This window comes from Myotis yumanensis, unplaced genomic scaffold (assembly GCF_028538775.1).
Source record: "Myotis yumanensis isolate MYYU_CA2020_CCGP unplaced genomic scaffold, mMyoYum1.0.hap1 SCAF_8, whole genome shotgun sequence".
In the NCBI taxonomy this organism is placed as follows: domain Eukaryota; kingdom Metazoa; phylum Chordata; class Mammalia; order Chiroptera; family Vespertilionidae; genus Myotis; species Myotis yumanensis.
Window position 1 is genome coordinate 64,030,513 of NW_027223759.1, and position 16,490 is coordinate 64,047,002.

Here is a 16,490-nt window from a genome sequence, read left to right on the forward strand (position 1 = left end):
AATCACAGAATTAAAAAGTACAATATAAAAATAAAAAAATCACAGGATGGGGTTAACAGTGTATTGGAGATGATAGGGAAACCAACCAAAGAACTTGAAGACAGATCAATATAAATTTCTGAAGAACAGATAGAAAATATTACAAAAAAATTTCAGTCTCAGTGACCCACATACCCATGGAACAATATTGAGCAATCTATCATACACATATTTTATGTCCCAGAAGGAGAAGAGAGAGGAAATGAGGCAGGAAAAAATCTTTGAAAAAGTAATAGGATAAATACCCAATATTTGGTGAAAAACATCAACTTATAGATTCAAGCTCAGCACAACTCTAGAAGAAAATATACAAGGAAACATATTCTAGGCACATCATGTCAAATTTCTGAAGATCGAGGATAAAAAGCAAATCTTAAAGTAGCCACAGATAAAAAGAGCAAGTTTAATTCTGTCATCAGAAAATTGGTTTTATATAACTCTAAGAATTCAACTACTCATTCAATTTTGTTTCACTTTTTAAATAATTATTTTATTTGCAAACACCTAATTTTCCTGTAATCAGAGCTATGAGAGCTGCAAGGTTGTCATATCTATGGTGGTAAAAGTATTGGTGGACCAAAAAAAGTTAAAAACAATCCTATATAATAAAAGGCTAATATGCAAATCGACCGAACAGCAGAATGACTGGTCGCTATGACACTCACTGACCACAAGGAAGCAGGTGCTCAATGCAGGAGTTGTCCCATGGTGGTCAGTGTGCTCCCACAGGGGGAGCGCCGCTCAGCCAGAAGCCAGGCTCATGGCTGGCTAGGGCAGCAGCAGTGGTGGAAGCCTTTCCCACCTCCGTGGCAGCGCTAATGATGTCTGACTGATGGCTTAGTTGGACATCCCCTGAGGGCTCCTGGACTGTGAGAGGGCTTAGTCTGGGCTAAGGGACCCTACCCTCTGAGTGCACAAATTTTGTGCACCGGGCCTCTAGTCTATATATAAAAGCCTAAGCGACCGAACAACTGGTTGACTAGTAGCTATGACGCGCACTGACCACCAGGAGGCAGATGCTCAATGCAGGAGCTGGCCCCTGGTGGTCAGTGTGCTCCCACAGTGGGAGTGCCACTCAACCGACAGATCTGTCCTGGTAGCCCATCAGCCAGGCGGCAGTCACTCAATCCCTCAGTAGTCCTGCAGGTCCAATCTCTGGAGACCGGGCCAGGCACCGACGGACTGGCACTGCCAGCATGATCCTAACACTGCTGCCAGCTTCCTGGAAGTTGGCCTCAGGCACCGCGGTCACTTTCCCTCCCTAGATGCTCCACAAGGAAGAAATGATATAAAAGCAGCCACCAGGTAGCTCCTGACAACCTGTGCGAATGTCAGCGGGACGGATCCGGATCCCAGGCAGGCCAGGGTGTCCCACTGCCTGCCTGGAGGGCCGATCATGTCCTGTCTCCTCCCTACCCCCTCGGGACGGGTGCCAGATGCAGAGCTCATGGCTGGTGAGTGCTGCTGTGGTGGTGCGAGCCTCTCCCCATCAGGACTGACTGGCCCCATCAGAACTGACTGGGTGTGAGCCCGCGGCAGGTGCAGTGGGGCCAGGATGAGCGGGAGTGGCAGGCAGGAGCAGCGGCATTGGCCTGCCATTTCAGCCTAGTCCCTGCAGGCTTCCCGGAGGGACCTCAGCCATGCACGAATTTGTGCACCGAGCCTCTAGTTATATTGATATTGTTCTGTATATACTAGCTAATTAGGTGGGAGAGAGAAGTAAAAGGTATGCAAATCAATGGAAAACCTAAGAAAAAAATTTAGAAAGGTAGCCAGTTATATGATTAGTATATGGAAATCAATGTTTCTACTATATCTAAGCCATGCTCAATTAGAAAAGAAAAACTAGAAACAAATCCATTTAATATAAACACACACACACACACACACACACATACACACAAATAAATAACTCAGAATAAATAAATCAAGATATCTGCAAGACATGTAATTTGCTTTTAGGACAGACATAATCAATATTCTAAGACTTCTTATTCTGCTTAGATTAACCTATCATTCTAATAAAATTTCAATTATAATACCAATAGGATTTTTTATTTTGAGAACTTAAAAATATAATAACAAAGTAGATCTGATAAAAAGCATGTAATTATCTAGGAATATTAAAAAAAAAAAAAAAGAGGAGCAAGAGGGAACCAGTCCTTGCAGATATTAAAAACATTATAAAGATATAGTAAATAAAGAGTTTAGTTCTACAAAAGGAATAGACAAAAGTTTGTTTAATGGAGAATCCTGAGATACACTCGCATATACATAACTTTTAAATATAGAATAAAGTGACATTTTAAGAAAAGATGATTCAATAAAAGTTGTTAGGACACTAACAAGATTCCAGTTATTTAAAGATTTAAACATCAGAACTTTATTTAAAAACAGGGGATTAATAGGCACAGAGGATTTTTAAGGGAGTGAAACTACTATGTATAATACTGTTATAGCGGATACACATCATTTTACAATTGTCCAAACCCACACCGATAGTGAACCCTAATGTAAAGTGTAGACTGTAGATGATGATGTGTCAATGTAAGTTCATCAGATGTAACACATGCACCACTGCGGTGGGAATATTGATAATGGGGAAAGCTATACATGTTTGAGGCCAGGGGGTCTATAGGAAATCTCTGTACCTTCCTTTTAATTTTGCTGTGAACCTAAAACTTCTGGAATAAAATAAAGTCCCTTAACAAAAATTCAGCCATAATGGTGGGAAAGATGAAATGATGTTATATATTTTATCATCTTGGACATAAACTCCAGAAGCCATAACAGAAACAAGTAATAATTTGACTAACCCAAAATTTAAAATTTCAGTATGAGAAAGAGAAACTACCATAAATCAACCTGAAGGCAAATTAAACTACAGAAAAATGGTTTGAAACACATTAAAAAAGGCACATTTTATTAGTATACAAAGAGCTCTTACAAATCAATATTAAAGAGACAAACAGCGGAAAGGCTACTAGCAAAAAACAATGGATCTGTTGCATTTATGTAATAAAAAGCATATAACAGTATATGCATATGTGTAGGTGTGTATGTATATGCGTGTGTCACTTGTATTTGGATAGACCTCTGAAATGATACATTAAAAGTTAATTGAAGTTACTCGTGGGAAGTAGAAACAGAATGGCTACAAACTTTACTTTTATACTTTTCCATATTATGTTTCTTATTTTAAAAACCATGAGTATGTATTGCTTTTATAACCCAAAAGCAAAACCTAAAAAAAATACTTTACTTCTGAGGAACTCGACCAATAATATGCTGATGGTTTGACCCAATATATATTCATTTCTCTGGTGCCTCTTTACTCATGGACAGTAATATATATTGAATTCTATTATGGAGTTAAAACATTTCAAAGTAGGGAATGACTTGCTAAAACCCAGTAAAACTAAAAGTAGTAAAACTCTAGAGAAGGGAAGTTAAGTTAAAAAAAGGTAGCTCAGCCCTAACCGGTTTGGCTCAATGGATAGAGCATCGGCCAGCGGACTCAAGGGTCCCAGGTTTGATTCCGGTAAAGGGCATGTACCTTGGCTGCGGGCACATCCCCAGTAGGGAGTGTGCAGAAGGCAGTTGATCGATGTTTCTCTCTCATCGATGTTTCTAACTCTCTATCCCTCTCCCTTCCTCTCTGTAAAAAATCAATAAAATATATTTTAAAGAATATTTTAAAAAGGTAGCTTAATTTTACTTTTACACTTTTTATTATCTTTATATTGCTTTAGAAATACATAGCAGAAAAAAGAAAATAACTATTGATGTTTTCATTTTGCTTCTTTAAAGCCAGAACTAGATGGTCTTCTCTAGAAATTCCCTTCCCTTCAAACCCTCTGGGGCTCCGGAATCAATCAAGTCCTATACTCTAAGACCCATTATACTTACTTAGCCTTTCTCTTATGAGTACTGTTTCCCTATCCTCAGCAGTTTTCTTCCAGGAAACTGTACTCTCTCTCTCCAAAATTCTGGCTATTAATAAGCAATAATAGCAGCATCAAAAGTAACTTCATCAGCTGCATGCTTAGTAAAGGAACATGCAGGCAAGGAACAATGACAGAAATTAATTAATGTTAGCACCTGAGTCTTACCCAATAATAATTTCAAATACAATATAATGCATATTTATATTTGTTTTCAAGAAGCTTCTCTTCAAAAATCCTGGATCAAGATGACAGCTTTTCTAGTACAATTTCTTTCTGTACATTTAAGTATATTGAAGTCCTATTTCATACATTTACGTTAGCTCCTAAATGGTAACAGAAATAGCCAACACATGTATATGTATAAATGAAATACAATTATGTTTTTTAATTGCCCCCATGATACTATATAGTGTATTCTATTTTCCTTCAGGTACTAAATTTTATCTTCCAGTAAGTTTTCAAAATATATAAATGAATAAATAAATGCTAACAAAAGACTGTCAATTATTTACAAACACAGCCTATTCGAGTTGGAAAAGAACCTTAGAGGTTTTCCAATTCATAAGCATTCCATAAGCTAACATGTCCTGATCACCATCATATCTACCAGTGTTATACTCTTAGCAAATAGTTATTCAACTTGGAATATAGACATTTGAGGCAAAGGTACAATTTCCTAATATTTTCCCCAAGTATTTTTACCAGTAACACAGGGTATTTACTTCATCATTATTGATGCTCTTAATAAGAAAATCTTTATTGTTTAATTTGCATATTTATCTCCTCAAATCCCTGTTTTTCAGTTCAAAATTTTCCTAATTAGATCAGCACATCTCTAAGTATATATTATATTTTATTTTCAATTTCTGTAAGACACAATCTTATCCAAAAGTCCACTACTACTGTATCATCACTTCTCGAGAATCTGATTCTGAGAACTAAAAAATGCTCAAAGCCACACAGCTAGTAATCGGAACAATAGAGAGTAACCAGTAGAGGCAGGGCCTAAATAACTATTTTTAAAAAACTTCTCTGGTTATGCTAAAGCATAGTCAGGGTGGAGAACCACTCCTCTAGTAATTTGATCCATAGTCTACAAAACCAAACCCCAATCTCAAAATGCATAGTCAACTCTTCATTTAACCAGATACTTTATGTTTTTTCCTCAAGGTTTCAACATTCACTTGGAAATGAGATAAAAATATAAACCTTAAATCCTTCAATTTACTGAAAAGTTCTGGGAAATAAAGACTATATTGCCACTTTCCCACATTGCAAACTTTCTAATTCCCATCTCTGTTTACCTTTCATATAAAATTTTAGAAAAATATTTAACATGAAGGTGCATAACAGAGTTAGCTTCAGAACTGCTTTACCTTCTAATAACACTCTTTTGGATGCTATCTACAAGCAGAAGGACTAATTACAATTTCCTTCATTCACTTCATAAACATTTATTGAGTGACTATTATATGTAAAGAATAATTTGAAGCAGGTTTTACCTGCAAGAAAAGTACTTTTGGATATTTCATGTGTGTCATGCAAGAATGGCAAAACACGAGGACCCACAATAGGATTTTATAATGCTTTACTTCCTTTTCAGAAGCTCAAAGAGAAGAAAATACATATAAAATCTTTTTATTGAAACTTACACAGTGTAAGTTTTATTACATGGAAAATCTGTGACAGTTGTCTAAATATGTGGGCAATGACAATAAAAAAGATGTGATAAAAATGTACTGATGATCTATATACCACATACCAAGTTATATATTAGAAAGAATTCACAAGAACGAGCTTTTCTATAATAAACAGTAGAATTAATGCTTATGTTCTTTTTGAAAGGTCAACAATTTTTTTTCTTAATCTTAATTTTAAAGTAAATATCTTACTCAGGAAAATAAAAAGTAGTCCTGTTTTGAATCAAGTACAACAAAGGAAAACTGGCTCAGTTAATTTACTTACAAAGAGTAATTCTAAGTAAAATTATAAACACAAATGTCATACCATCTCTAATGTCTTTAGGGCATCACATTTGTTTATATATGTAATATGGACACATGCCTGTGACCATAAAACTGTAACCCTATTATTTGAACTCTGATATCAAGTAAACAAACAAGATAACTATTGTTCTCTAATTTTAAAAAACAGAGCTATTCAGTTAATGGGAAAAAGTTTTATCAAGAAACTATGTTCAAGAAATGGTACTGGCAAATCATTCTAAGCAAACAGCAAAAACCTATTCATAGATCATGTCCTGTCACAAGTGAAACAACCATTGTTCTAGAAGAAGATAATTTTCTGTTTTTAAAATCAATGTTTCTTTCTTAACTTGATTCTCAGTTAAAAAAATATATCTAAACCTATTTATATAGATAAAAAAAGACAGTGTGTTAAATCAGTTGAATTGTACCCCGACCCCCAAAGATACATTTAAATCCTAATCCTTGACACCTAAGAATGTGACCTTATTTGTAAAAAGCGTTTTTGCAGATGTAATCAAGTTAAAATGAGGTCATGCTGAATTAGGGTGGACCCTAATCCAATATAATCCTGTCCTTATAAGAAGAGAAGATACATAGACACAGGAGAAAAACCATGTGATGAGCGAAGCAGAGATAGAAGGGATGAATCTATAAGCCAAGGAATACCAAGGATGGACGGCCACACCAGAAGCTAAGAGAAAGGCATGGAACAGGTTCCCCCCTAGAGTCTTGAAAAGAAGATGGTCCTGAGGACAACTTGATTTTGGACTTCTAGACTTAAGAACTGTGGGAGAATAAATTTTTTTTAATTTAAGCCACCCAATTTGTAATAATTTATTACAGCAGACATAGGAAACTAATCCAGAGAACCAAATTGCCTATTTAATTTTATCTTTCTAGTGGAAAGATCAAATCAGTTTCTCATACTAAATACACATTTGATCAATGTATACATAAAAGATATTTAATCCCAAGAAGAAAATTCTTCAACTCTCTTGCTTTGCATGTGGAATATTTCTCCAAACAATACTGGTTGATAAAAAGTTAAAATTTTAGAACAGGAAGTGAATCACTCAAGTAAAATTCCTTGCAAAATTTGTAATGTATAAAGTTTTCATGAAGCTCAAAAGTTAACAACCACTTTTTTAAAAAACTATGTTTTTTAACCGTGATTTCAGCATAGATTACATTTTCACATATTTCATATAAAATTTAAACTGCTTTTTGGGAAATTTCAATAAGAACAAAATTTAGTAGCAGTACAACAAACACAATAATGCAAAAAAAAATTTGACATGAGTATAATGGACAAATCCATTACTTATTTTCTAAGAGTTGAGCTTACTATGAGGAAACCTTCTTCAATCATTTGCAGAAAGTAGGATAACTATATCACCTATTTATTAAATTATGTGCTAGGTGAGTGCTAAATATCTAAGCTTTTTACTAATGTTATCATCTATCCCATTTAATCCTTACAATTATATTATTAGTATCTAAATATAAAAAATATACAAAATATACATTGATCAAAGAGAATCAATGATTTGCCCAAGATCACACAGCTGGTAGGTCTGGCACAGGATTAATCAGTTAGTCTTCACTGTTCTTTGAATTTGTCATACCTATAAGTCATATGTGCTGTGTTACAACTGCCTTTCGAATTACTAAAAATTTCTCCAATGATAATTTACAAATAAACCTTACAATATGGGAAATAAATGAAATAGCACTTGTGATTAGAACTATAAATATCTGTCACAAATTAATGATATGAGCAAAACTAGAATGCAATTCATAGAGAACAAAGGGCTAGTTCTTAATGTGGAAGAAATATAAATTAGAGCTATTTGACACAGATATGTTGCTGTGATTAAAGAATAACGTAAGATCAAAATAAGGTCTGATATATGAATGAGTTAAAAAAGGAAACATGAGAGAAAGAAATTTGACAATAGGCTGCTTATGGAGTAGCATTGTTTATGGGAACTATTTCCACTAATTTAGCAATGATCAATTTAAAGTATCTTTTTAAAGTAGTTACGTGAATTGTATTAGACAGAAAATATTTAAACTGTGATTAAAGTATAATTCTGAGAGAAGTTTTAGAAACAGTTACTTGTGTGCAAGGGTTATAAGAACTTCCTGCTTCTTATAGGTTAAACAACTCAACTCAACTAAGAAAGCAGTAGAATCTATTTTTTCTTTTTTACGATCTATCCTTATAAACAGAAGGCATACATTATCAGCAGTTCAGAAAGGTTAGGTGTGTTTTTGCCAGAAGGCAGCCAGTGGATAATCACTTACGGTTCTATAAAGCCCAGTGACTGCATAATACTGCTATTCTTATAACTATGAGGCAAGGGCAACACAGCTGCTCTTTCTTTTCTTTGGTGATCAGGATTTGCTGTCCAAAAAGTTGCAGAATAATTTGAATGTAATTAGATGAAATTTTCCCCAACAGAAAAGCAAGAATTAATTTTGACTCTAGTTACTCAGATGCTCTACAGTAGGCTTTTTAAACATTTATGGTCTCCTTTACTTAGAAAGTGTTTCTGTAAGTTCAGCTTAAAAAGCAGACTCTTTTGCTGAATGACCTTAGGCCTCTGAGTTGAAGGAACATTAAATAAAAAATTCTGAGCAAATCTTTAGTTTCTCTGTTTGTATAAAAAGCTTTGAAAAATTGAATTTTAGTACATTCGACTCAAATTTTTATGAGTTTATTTTATTTCATTTTATATTCATCTACTTAAGTCTTTTTTTTTTTTTTATGAAGGTGAAGAAGGGAGATTCCTTATATTTATAATTTTTTTTTTCTAAAACAGTCAATTTATTTCCAGGCAAACTTTCCATTTAAAGGGTAAGGTAATTAGTTTCAGTTTTGAAGATGACACTGTGGTTCCACAATCCTTGATTGACTGTTTTTCCAGGAAAAGCAAGGGCAGCTGTGAAAGTAACTAAAAACTTAATGGGATCTTTTGATGTAGACATCTCACAAAATATAAAACTGTGAGGAATATAAAGGGATGACTTACCGCGAATTTGGAATACTTTAGAATATTTAAAAATAAGTGAGGAAAATGCAGGAATCAAAACAAAAAATTTATAAATGGTATGGATAATTAAAAATACCCAAACAATTCCAACACCCAAACTATTTAGTATTTGTAGTTATACGTGTGTCCAAGATAGATAGAAAGAGCCCTGTTGTCAAACGTGGGTACTTAATTTCTGTTATTTAAATTTTTACTTTGTATTTAGGAATGTAATGTAACCCTATACCATGGAAGGGCAAAAGCAGCTTAGCTCAATGTAATGTTTGACATGCTACAATGCTCTGGGGGGAAAAAGGAGGGGAGAAATAGCTTATCTATACTTATGTAAATTACAGTATTAAAGAACACTTTTCATATTTTCATTAAAACATAATTCTACTTGTTTCTACATACTTAATAATAGAAAACTCAAAGCATCAATATTTCATTGCTTGCCTCCAAAAAACTGTTGACATCCTCTGTGGCCATCTGCCAAGGTGGTCATTCCTTTGTATTTGATGGAATTAGAGAAGTATCACGATTCTATGAATTGGTGAAGGAAAATATTCTGTGCTCTGGGCTTCTGGTGTTTTATTTCCTTGGTCCTGTTAAAAAGGGAAGAAGGATGAATTTTCCAGTTTTGAACAGAGAGCCAGTTATTTTGTATTTCCTAGTTTCATATTTAAGGACATTTTGAGATTTTATGAGGTCTCATTAAGAATCACAGAATTTTAGTCTTACACACAGGACTTGCTAACTTTATGATTGCAGGCACAAAAGAGCTATATCAATTAGATGATTCAATCCCCATATTTTACACTATAGGAAACTGAAATCCAGAGAGGTTAAACAACCCAACTAATGGTACAACCGACTGGTGGCAGAGCCAGCATGAGAAACCAGTTCTTTCTACTCTTAGTCCAAGGTTCTTTCCTCCAGTTGTATGCCTGGGAGGGAAATTGGGAAAAGCATCATCATTTTTAAGTTAATTTCTCAGACCTAAAGCTTAGAGGAAAATCTAGAACAAGAAACAACAAACACGATAGTTTATTATTTAGATTACTAATTCAATGCATGGAACTTATTCAATGGGTATCTAAGAGAGACTATTTTATTACAGTATGATCATCATTTTATCAAAAATGATCATTTACCATTAAATTTCTGAATGTCAGCCAGTCATAATTATTTATTTTTCCTAATTCTTCCTACTGCAACATAGCAAAAAGTGATATTTTTATTATATGCAGAGCAACAGACTGAAATTTTTTTTTTAAAAAAAGGATTTTAGACACACCCTTATATCCTATAACATTTAAGATAAAATCCAAATCTAGAGGAGAACCAAGATGGTAGTGTCAGTAAACACCTGTACTCACCGCCTCCCACAACCACATCAAAATTACAACTAAAAAAATACAAACCACCGTCATTCAGAACCTTCTGAAAGTGACTTTGGCTGACCAATTCAGGCATGTGTGATCCAAACTTGATCAACCAAGTGTCTGTTTAATACCCTGAAATTTAGACACGTGACTGGGAACCCCATTAATGGCTCTACTCTGGAGAAAGCTGAAATCCCCAGAGCTACCCTTGTTCCTTTCCTTCCCACCTGTCAATTCCATGAGATATTCGAGTCACTTTCCAGATGAATGCCACATATGAATAAGTTTACAAAAATCTTGTTGCAAACAAAGGAAATTTAACCAAAGTAGGCTTAAAAAACACACATACACACCCAGTGTTCTTTTTGTTATAATTTCAAAGTACAGAGAAGGATATTTAAAGAGACTAAATAAAGCTTGCCTTTGTTTTTTATTCTCTTAAAGTAATTTTATAAATTGTAGTTAGGGACTGTGTGTCCTCTGGTACTACTTAAAAATTCTTCCAAATTTTAAAAATCAGGGTCCATGGATCCTAGATTCTGTGGATAGAACTATATTTTAGTAGAGGTGAAAAGATTTGCTTTGTAATTTTACTTATTTTATGTATTTAAAAATATTTTATGTAGAATGAGCTTTCTATATTCCTTTTGCTAATGCAAGACAAGGGAACATATGAAATTATTTGTGTCACTGATTTACTCAGATCCACTTATGAGACCCAAACATATTCCCATACATTGTTTTGGGTACGGAGGAGAGAGCAGGGACAAAACAGATAAAGTCTCTGCCCTCATAGAGTAGCAATAAGAGAATTCATGGAATATAATTTGAAAATTTTATAGTACTTTAGTAATGAACTTGGTACATGTATATACAATGAGGAGATAAAACTAGCTTAAAAGTGTGAGCATATGGAGATAAAAATCCTGGAAAAAAATTTATGTGCAAATCCTTAACCATTATCTAATCTTTAAGAGGGATATATCAGAATATATAGGAAGCCCTGCCAGAAGTCAAATTATTATAAGAGTAATAATAAAGTGCAACCATCACCACAAAGGCAATACTTATGTTACACTCTTTACCACTAATTTCATATCTATCATTACAATATAGCCTCTTAATACTTCTTCCAAATAAGCAGGATAGACAATGGAGCCTTAGAGGTTTGACAAACTTGACCACTTTGAGTAGGGGCAGAATCAGCTACAGCCTGGTTTCTAAGTTTTCCAGTTTTACTTCCACCATACCACATGGCATCATCTAACAAAAGACAGTTTCTTAATAAGCAGAGTAAAAATTCCTTTTAATTTACTTCTGTGAACTACAAATAAAGTGAGAAAAAGAAGCAATACTATTGGTGTTACGAAGAAGTGGCTGGTAACAAAGTGAACATCTTTTGTCACTTTGAAAGACATAAGCTCAAATCAGTAAGAATTCTGGGATAGTTTGATAGATTTGGCTGTGGAGGAGTTTAAGAATGTGTTATTAAGGCATATTTTCCCAACCAATGGGGTTGGCAAACTTTAGCCAGCAGAACCAACCCAATCTGCCATCTGTTTTGTGTGGCCCTCCAGACAAGAATGGTATTTACATTTCTAAATGCTTTAAAGAGCATACAAATTCTGACACCTGGAAGTTATATAAAATTAAGTTTCGGTATCCATAAATAAAGCTGAACCACAGCCACACTCATTTGTTCATGTATTGCCTCTGACTATTTCACACCTCAACAGCAGAGTTGAATAGCTCCACGGAGACCTGCCAGCCAGAGGAGCCTAAAATACTTACAATTTGAGCTTTTCAGGAAAAAGTTTGTTGATCCTTGATCTAGAACAGCAATTTCCAACTGGTGCACCACAAGATTTTTTAAAACATGCAATACCTGACTATTTAGTCAGGGTCACTAGCCTCTTTTCTTTCAGATTGTCAAATAAAAAAAATGACAACAGCTACACAATAGCCATCTGGTGTGAATGGATAAAAATTACACTTTTTTTTTTTTTTTGGTCAGATTGGCAACAAATAGAATGTATTTGTTGTTGTGCTACCGAATTTTAGTAATTACTTTATGTGTGCCATGAGTTAAAAAGATTGAAAATCACTGCTCTAGAAGGTCACAATTTTCCAAAGAGTTCATAATGTTAAAGGCAATAACGACATCTGCTTAAACTAATAATTAAATAAATTTGATAACTGGAGAGTTAAATAAATATTTCTTCCCCTTAAAATGGAATGATTTGCAAGCACCTGAGGTCTAAGTGACTACTTGGGTGCCTGAGAAGCATGCTTACATATCTCAGCACTCAGTCAGCTTATCACTTAAACTACAAGCCCAGGGCACGAAATTCATGCACGGGTGTCCCTCAGCCTGGCCTACACCCTCTGTGATACAAGATCCCTTGGGGGATGTCTGACTGCCGGTTTAGGCCCGATCCCACAGTCGGATATCCCTCTCGCAATCCGAGACTGCTGGCTCCTAATGGCTCGCCTGCCTACTGGCCTGATCCCCCTAACTGCCCTCCCATGTCGACCTGATCCCCCTAACTGCTCTCCCCTGCTGGTGTGATCTCCCTAACTGCTCTCCCCTGCCAGCCTGATCCTCCTAACTACTCTCCCCTGCTGGCCTGATCATCCTAACTGCCCTCCCATGTCGACCTGATCCCCCTAACTGCTCTCCCCTGCTGGTGTGATCTCCCTAACTGCTCTCCCCTGCCAGCCTGATCCTTCTAACTACTCTCCCCTGCTGGCCTGATCACCCCTAACTGCCTCTGCTTTGGCCCCACCACCATGGATTTGTCCAGAAGGACGTCCAGTCTAATTAGTATATTATCCTTTTATTAGTATAGATTATCTCTTTGTGTTTAAATTACCTCATGAAATTTGTGATTATTGTAGAGGTTGTAAATTTCTTAAGTATCAGTCCAACAATTTGAAATTTACTGTTACATAGATTTCTAGTTAATGACAGCAAGCACAAAAGCAACTTTTGGTGACATATAATTGAGTAGCATAAAAATCCTATGAAGCCTATAGATTTGCCTTAAGATAACCATCATCAAGTCTATAGGTTGCATTTACTTAATCAAAAGGAACTCCCAGAAGTCTTAAATACTTTAAAACTCAGGTTTAAAAGAACATGATTATCATATCCACAATTATCTTGAACAAAATTATCTCTTATTTAAATTAAATGCAGGTAGGTTCAAAAGCATCCTATCTAATGATAGAGAGACATGGTAATTAACCGTAACTTCGCTACCCTTCCCATAGGCTAATCAGCGAGATATGCAAATTAACTGCCAACCAAGATGGCGGCCGACAGCCACGCAGCTGAAGCGAACATGAGGCTTGCTTGCTCCATTGACGGAGGAAGCCAAGGTTCCCCGCCTGCCACAGCCCAGCTCTGAGCTCCAGATGCAACAATGTTGCAATTATAGAAGCTAAACAAACCCAGAAACCTGCTTTCAGCTGCCAGTGGGCTCAGAGCTTAGAGCGCCAGTGATGGCAACAGAGTTTCAATTATAGAAGCTAAACAAACCCAGATACCTGCTTTCAGCCAGCCACAGCCACAGAGCTGGAGCTGGCTCTCAGCTCCAGTGACAGCTATAGAAGGTAAATAAATCCCAGAATAAAAAAAAAAGAAAAAAAAGAGGCTGGGAGCTTCAGTCGTCCGCCAGCCTGAAAACGGCCCTCAGCCCCTAACCCAGACTGGCCAGGCACCCCAGTGGGGACCCCCACCCTGAAGGGGGTGTGACCAGCTGCAAACAGCAATCAGCCCATCATCCAGGCTGGACAGGCACCCAAGCGGGACCGCCACCCTGATCCGGATCACCCTTCAGGGCAAACCAGCCAGCCCCCACCCCTGCACCAGGCCTCTATCTTATATAGTAAAAGGGTAATATGCAAACTGACCCTAACAGCAGAACGATTGGGAATGACTGGTCACTATGACACACACTGACCACCAGGGGGCAGACGCTCAATGCAGGAGCTGCCCTCTGGTGGTCAGTGAGCTCCCACATGGAGGAGCTCTGTTCAGCTACAAGCCAGGCTGATGGCTGCCAGTGCAGCGGTGGTGGTGAGAGCCTCTCCTGCCTCCTCAGCAGCGCTAAGGATGTCTGACTGCAGCTTAGGTCTGCTCCCTGCTGGCAAGTGGGCATCCCCTGAGGGCTGCTGGGCTGCCAGAGGGATGTCTGATTGCCAGCTTAGGCCCAATCCCCTGGGGAGCAGGCCTAAGCCTGCAAGTGGTCACCCTCAAGGGGTCCCAGACTGCGAGAGGGCACAGGCCGAGCTGAGGGACCCCCTATCCCTGAGTGCACAAATTTCTGTGCACCGGGCCTCTAGTCTACACTAATAAAAGACAAACATGCAAATAGACTATACCTTCGCTATGCCTTAAGCAACACCCACCAGCCAATCAGAGCGACTATATGCAAATTAACCCAACCAAGATGGCAGCCAGCAGCCACGGAGCTGGAGCAAGCAGGAGGCTTGGTTGCCCCAATGATGGAGGAAGCCAAGCTTCCTGCTTGCCGCAGTGGGCTATGAGCTCCACTCAAAGCAACAAAGTTCCAATTATAGAAGGTAAATAAACCACAGATACCTGCTTTCAGCTGGCCATGGCCACGGAGCTGGAGCGAGCAGGAGGCTTCCCTCCTGCCTGCCTTTGCCGGCTCTGATCTCCTCTCAAGGCCACAAAGTTTCAATTATAGAAGGTAAATAAATCCCAGAATAAAAAAAAAAGGAAAAAAGGAGAGGCTGAAAGCTCCCATCGCTGGTGGGGCTTGGCCAGCCTGAAAACGGCCCTCAGACCCTCACCCAGACTTGCCAGGCACCCCAGTGGGGACCCCCCCACCCTAAAGGGGCTGTGGCCAGCCTGAAAACACCCATCAGCCCCTCACCCAGGCTGGCCAAACCTCCATGGGGTGAGGGGCCCCACTGGGGGGGTGGGCTTGACCAGCCTGCAACAGCCATCAGCCCCTCACCCAGGCTGGCCAGGCACCCCAGTGGGAACCCCCACCCTGAAGGGGGTGTGACCACCTGCAAACAGCCATCAGCCCCTCACCCAGGCTGGCCAGGCACCCCAGCGGGACCCCCACCATGATCCGGGACACCCTTCAAGGCAAACCAGCTGGCCCCCACCCATGCACCACGCCTCTATCCTATATAATAAAAGTGTAATATGCAAACTGACCCTAACAGCAGAACGATTGGGAATGACTGGTCACTATGACACACACCCACCAGGGGGCAGATGCTCAATGCAGGAGATGCCCCCTGGTCAGTGCGCTCCCACAGGGGGAGCTCTGCTCAGCCACAAGCCAGGCTGAAGGCTGCCAGTACAGCGGTGGTGGTGGTGGGAGCCTCTCCTGCCTCCTCAGCTGCTCTACGGATGTCCAATTGCAGCTTAGGCCTGCTCTCCACTGGCAAGTGGACATCCCCCGAGGGCTGCCGGGCTGCCAGAGGGATGTCTGACTGCCATCTTGGGCCCAATCCCCCACGGAGCAGGCCTAAGCCAGCAGGTGGACATTCTCCGAAGGGTCCCAGACTGCAAGAGGGCATAGGCCGGCCTGAGGGACCCCCCGAGTGCATGAATTTTTGAGCACTGGGCCTCTAGTCTATATATATAAAAGCCTAAGTGACCATTATGACTGAACGACTGGTCGACCAGTCACTATGATGCACACTGACCACTAGGGGCAGGTGCTCAACGCAGGAGCTGCCCCCTGGTTGTCAGTGTGGTCCCACAGCCAACCTCCTGTGGCCCACCAACCTCCTGAGGCCCCTCCCCCTGGCCAGCTGGCCCCCCGATAAGCCCTGATGGGGGGCCGGCCGGCCAACTTCCTAGCTTCCCTCCCCTGGCCGGCCTCCCAATAGGCCGCAATCACTGGCCAGGCCAAGGGACCCCACCCATGCACAAATTCATGAACCGGGCCTCTAGTAAAATATAAAAAACTTCAAAATGTAAGATCATAAAAGCAGTTTTGAGCCTACTTTTGATGCTGTAACTTAGTTACTTTTCAAGATACATTTAAATAGTCATTAGGACTCAAAGTCAAATATTATTTGAAATATTGTTAAAATTTTATATTT

General features: G+C 38.6%; 1 protein-coding gene across 4 annotated transcripts in view; it reads right to left on the reverse strand.

The window, feature by feature from the left end:
- Positions 1 to 16,490, reverse strand: part of MBD5 (methyl-CpG binding domain protein 5) — a 397,266-nt gene that overhangs the window by 209,227 nt on the left and 171,549 nt on the right. For all 4 annotated transcript variants that reach the window (XM_070423045.1, XM_070423046.1, XM_070423044.1 and 1 more), the window contains exon 3: positions 9,466 to 9,614. The gene's annotated coding sequence lies outside the window, so the exon portion shown is untranslated. The remainder of the gene's footprint in view (positions 1 to 9,465; positions 9,615 to 16,490) is intronic.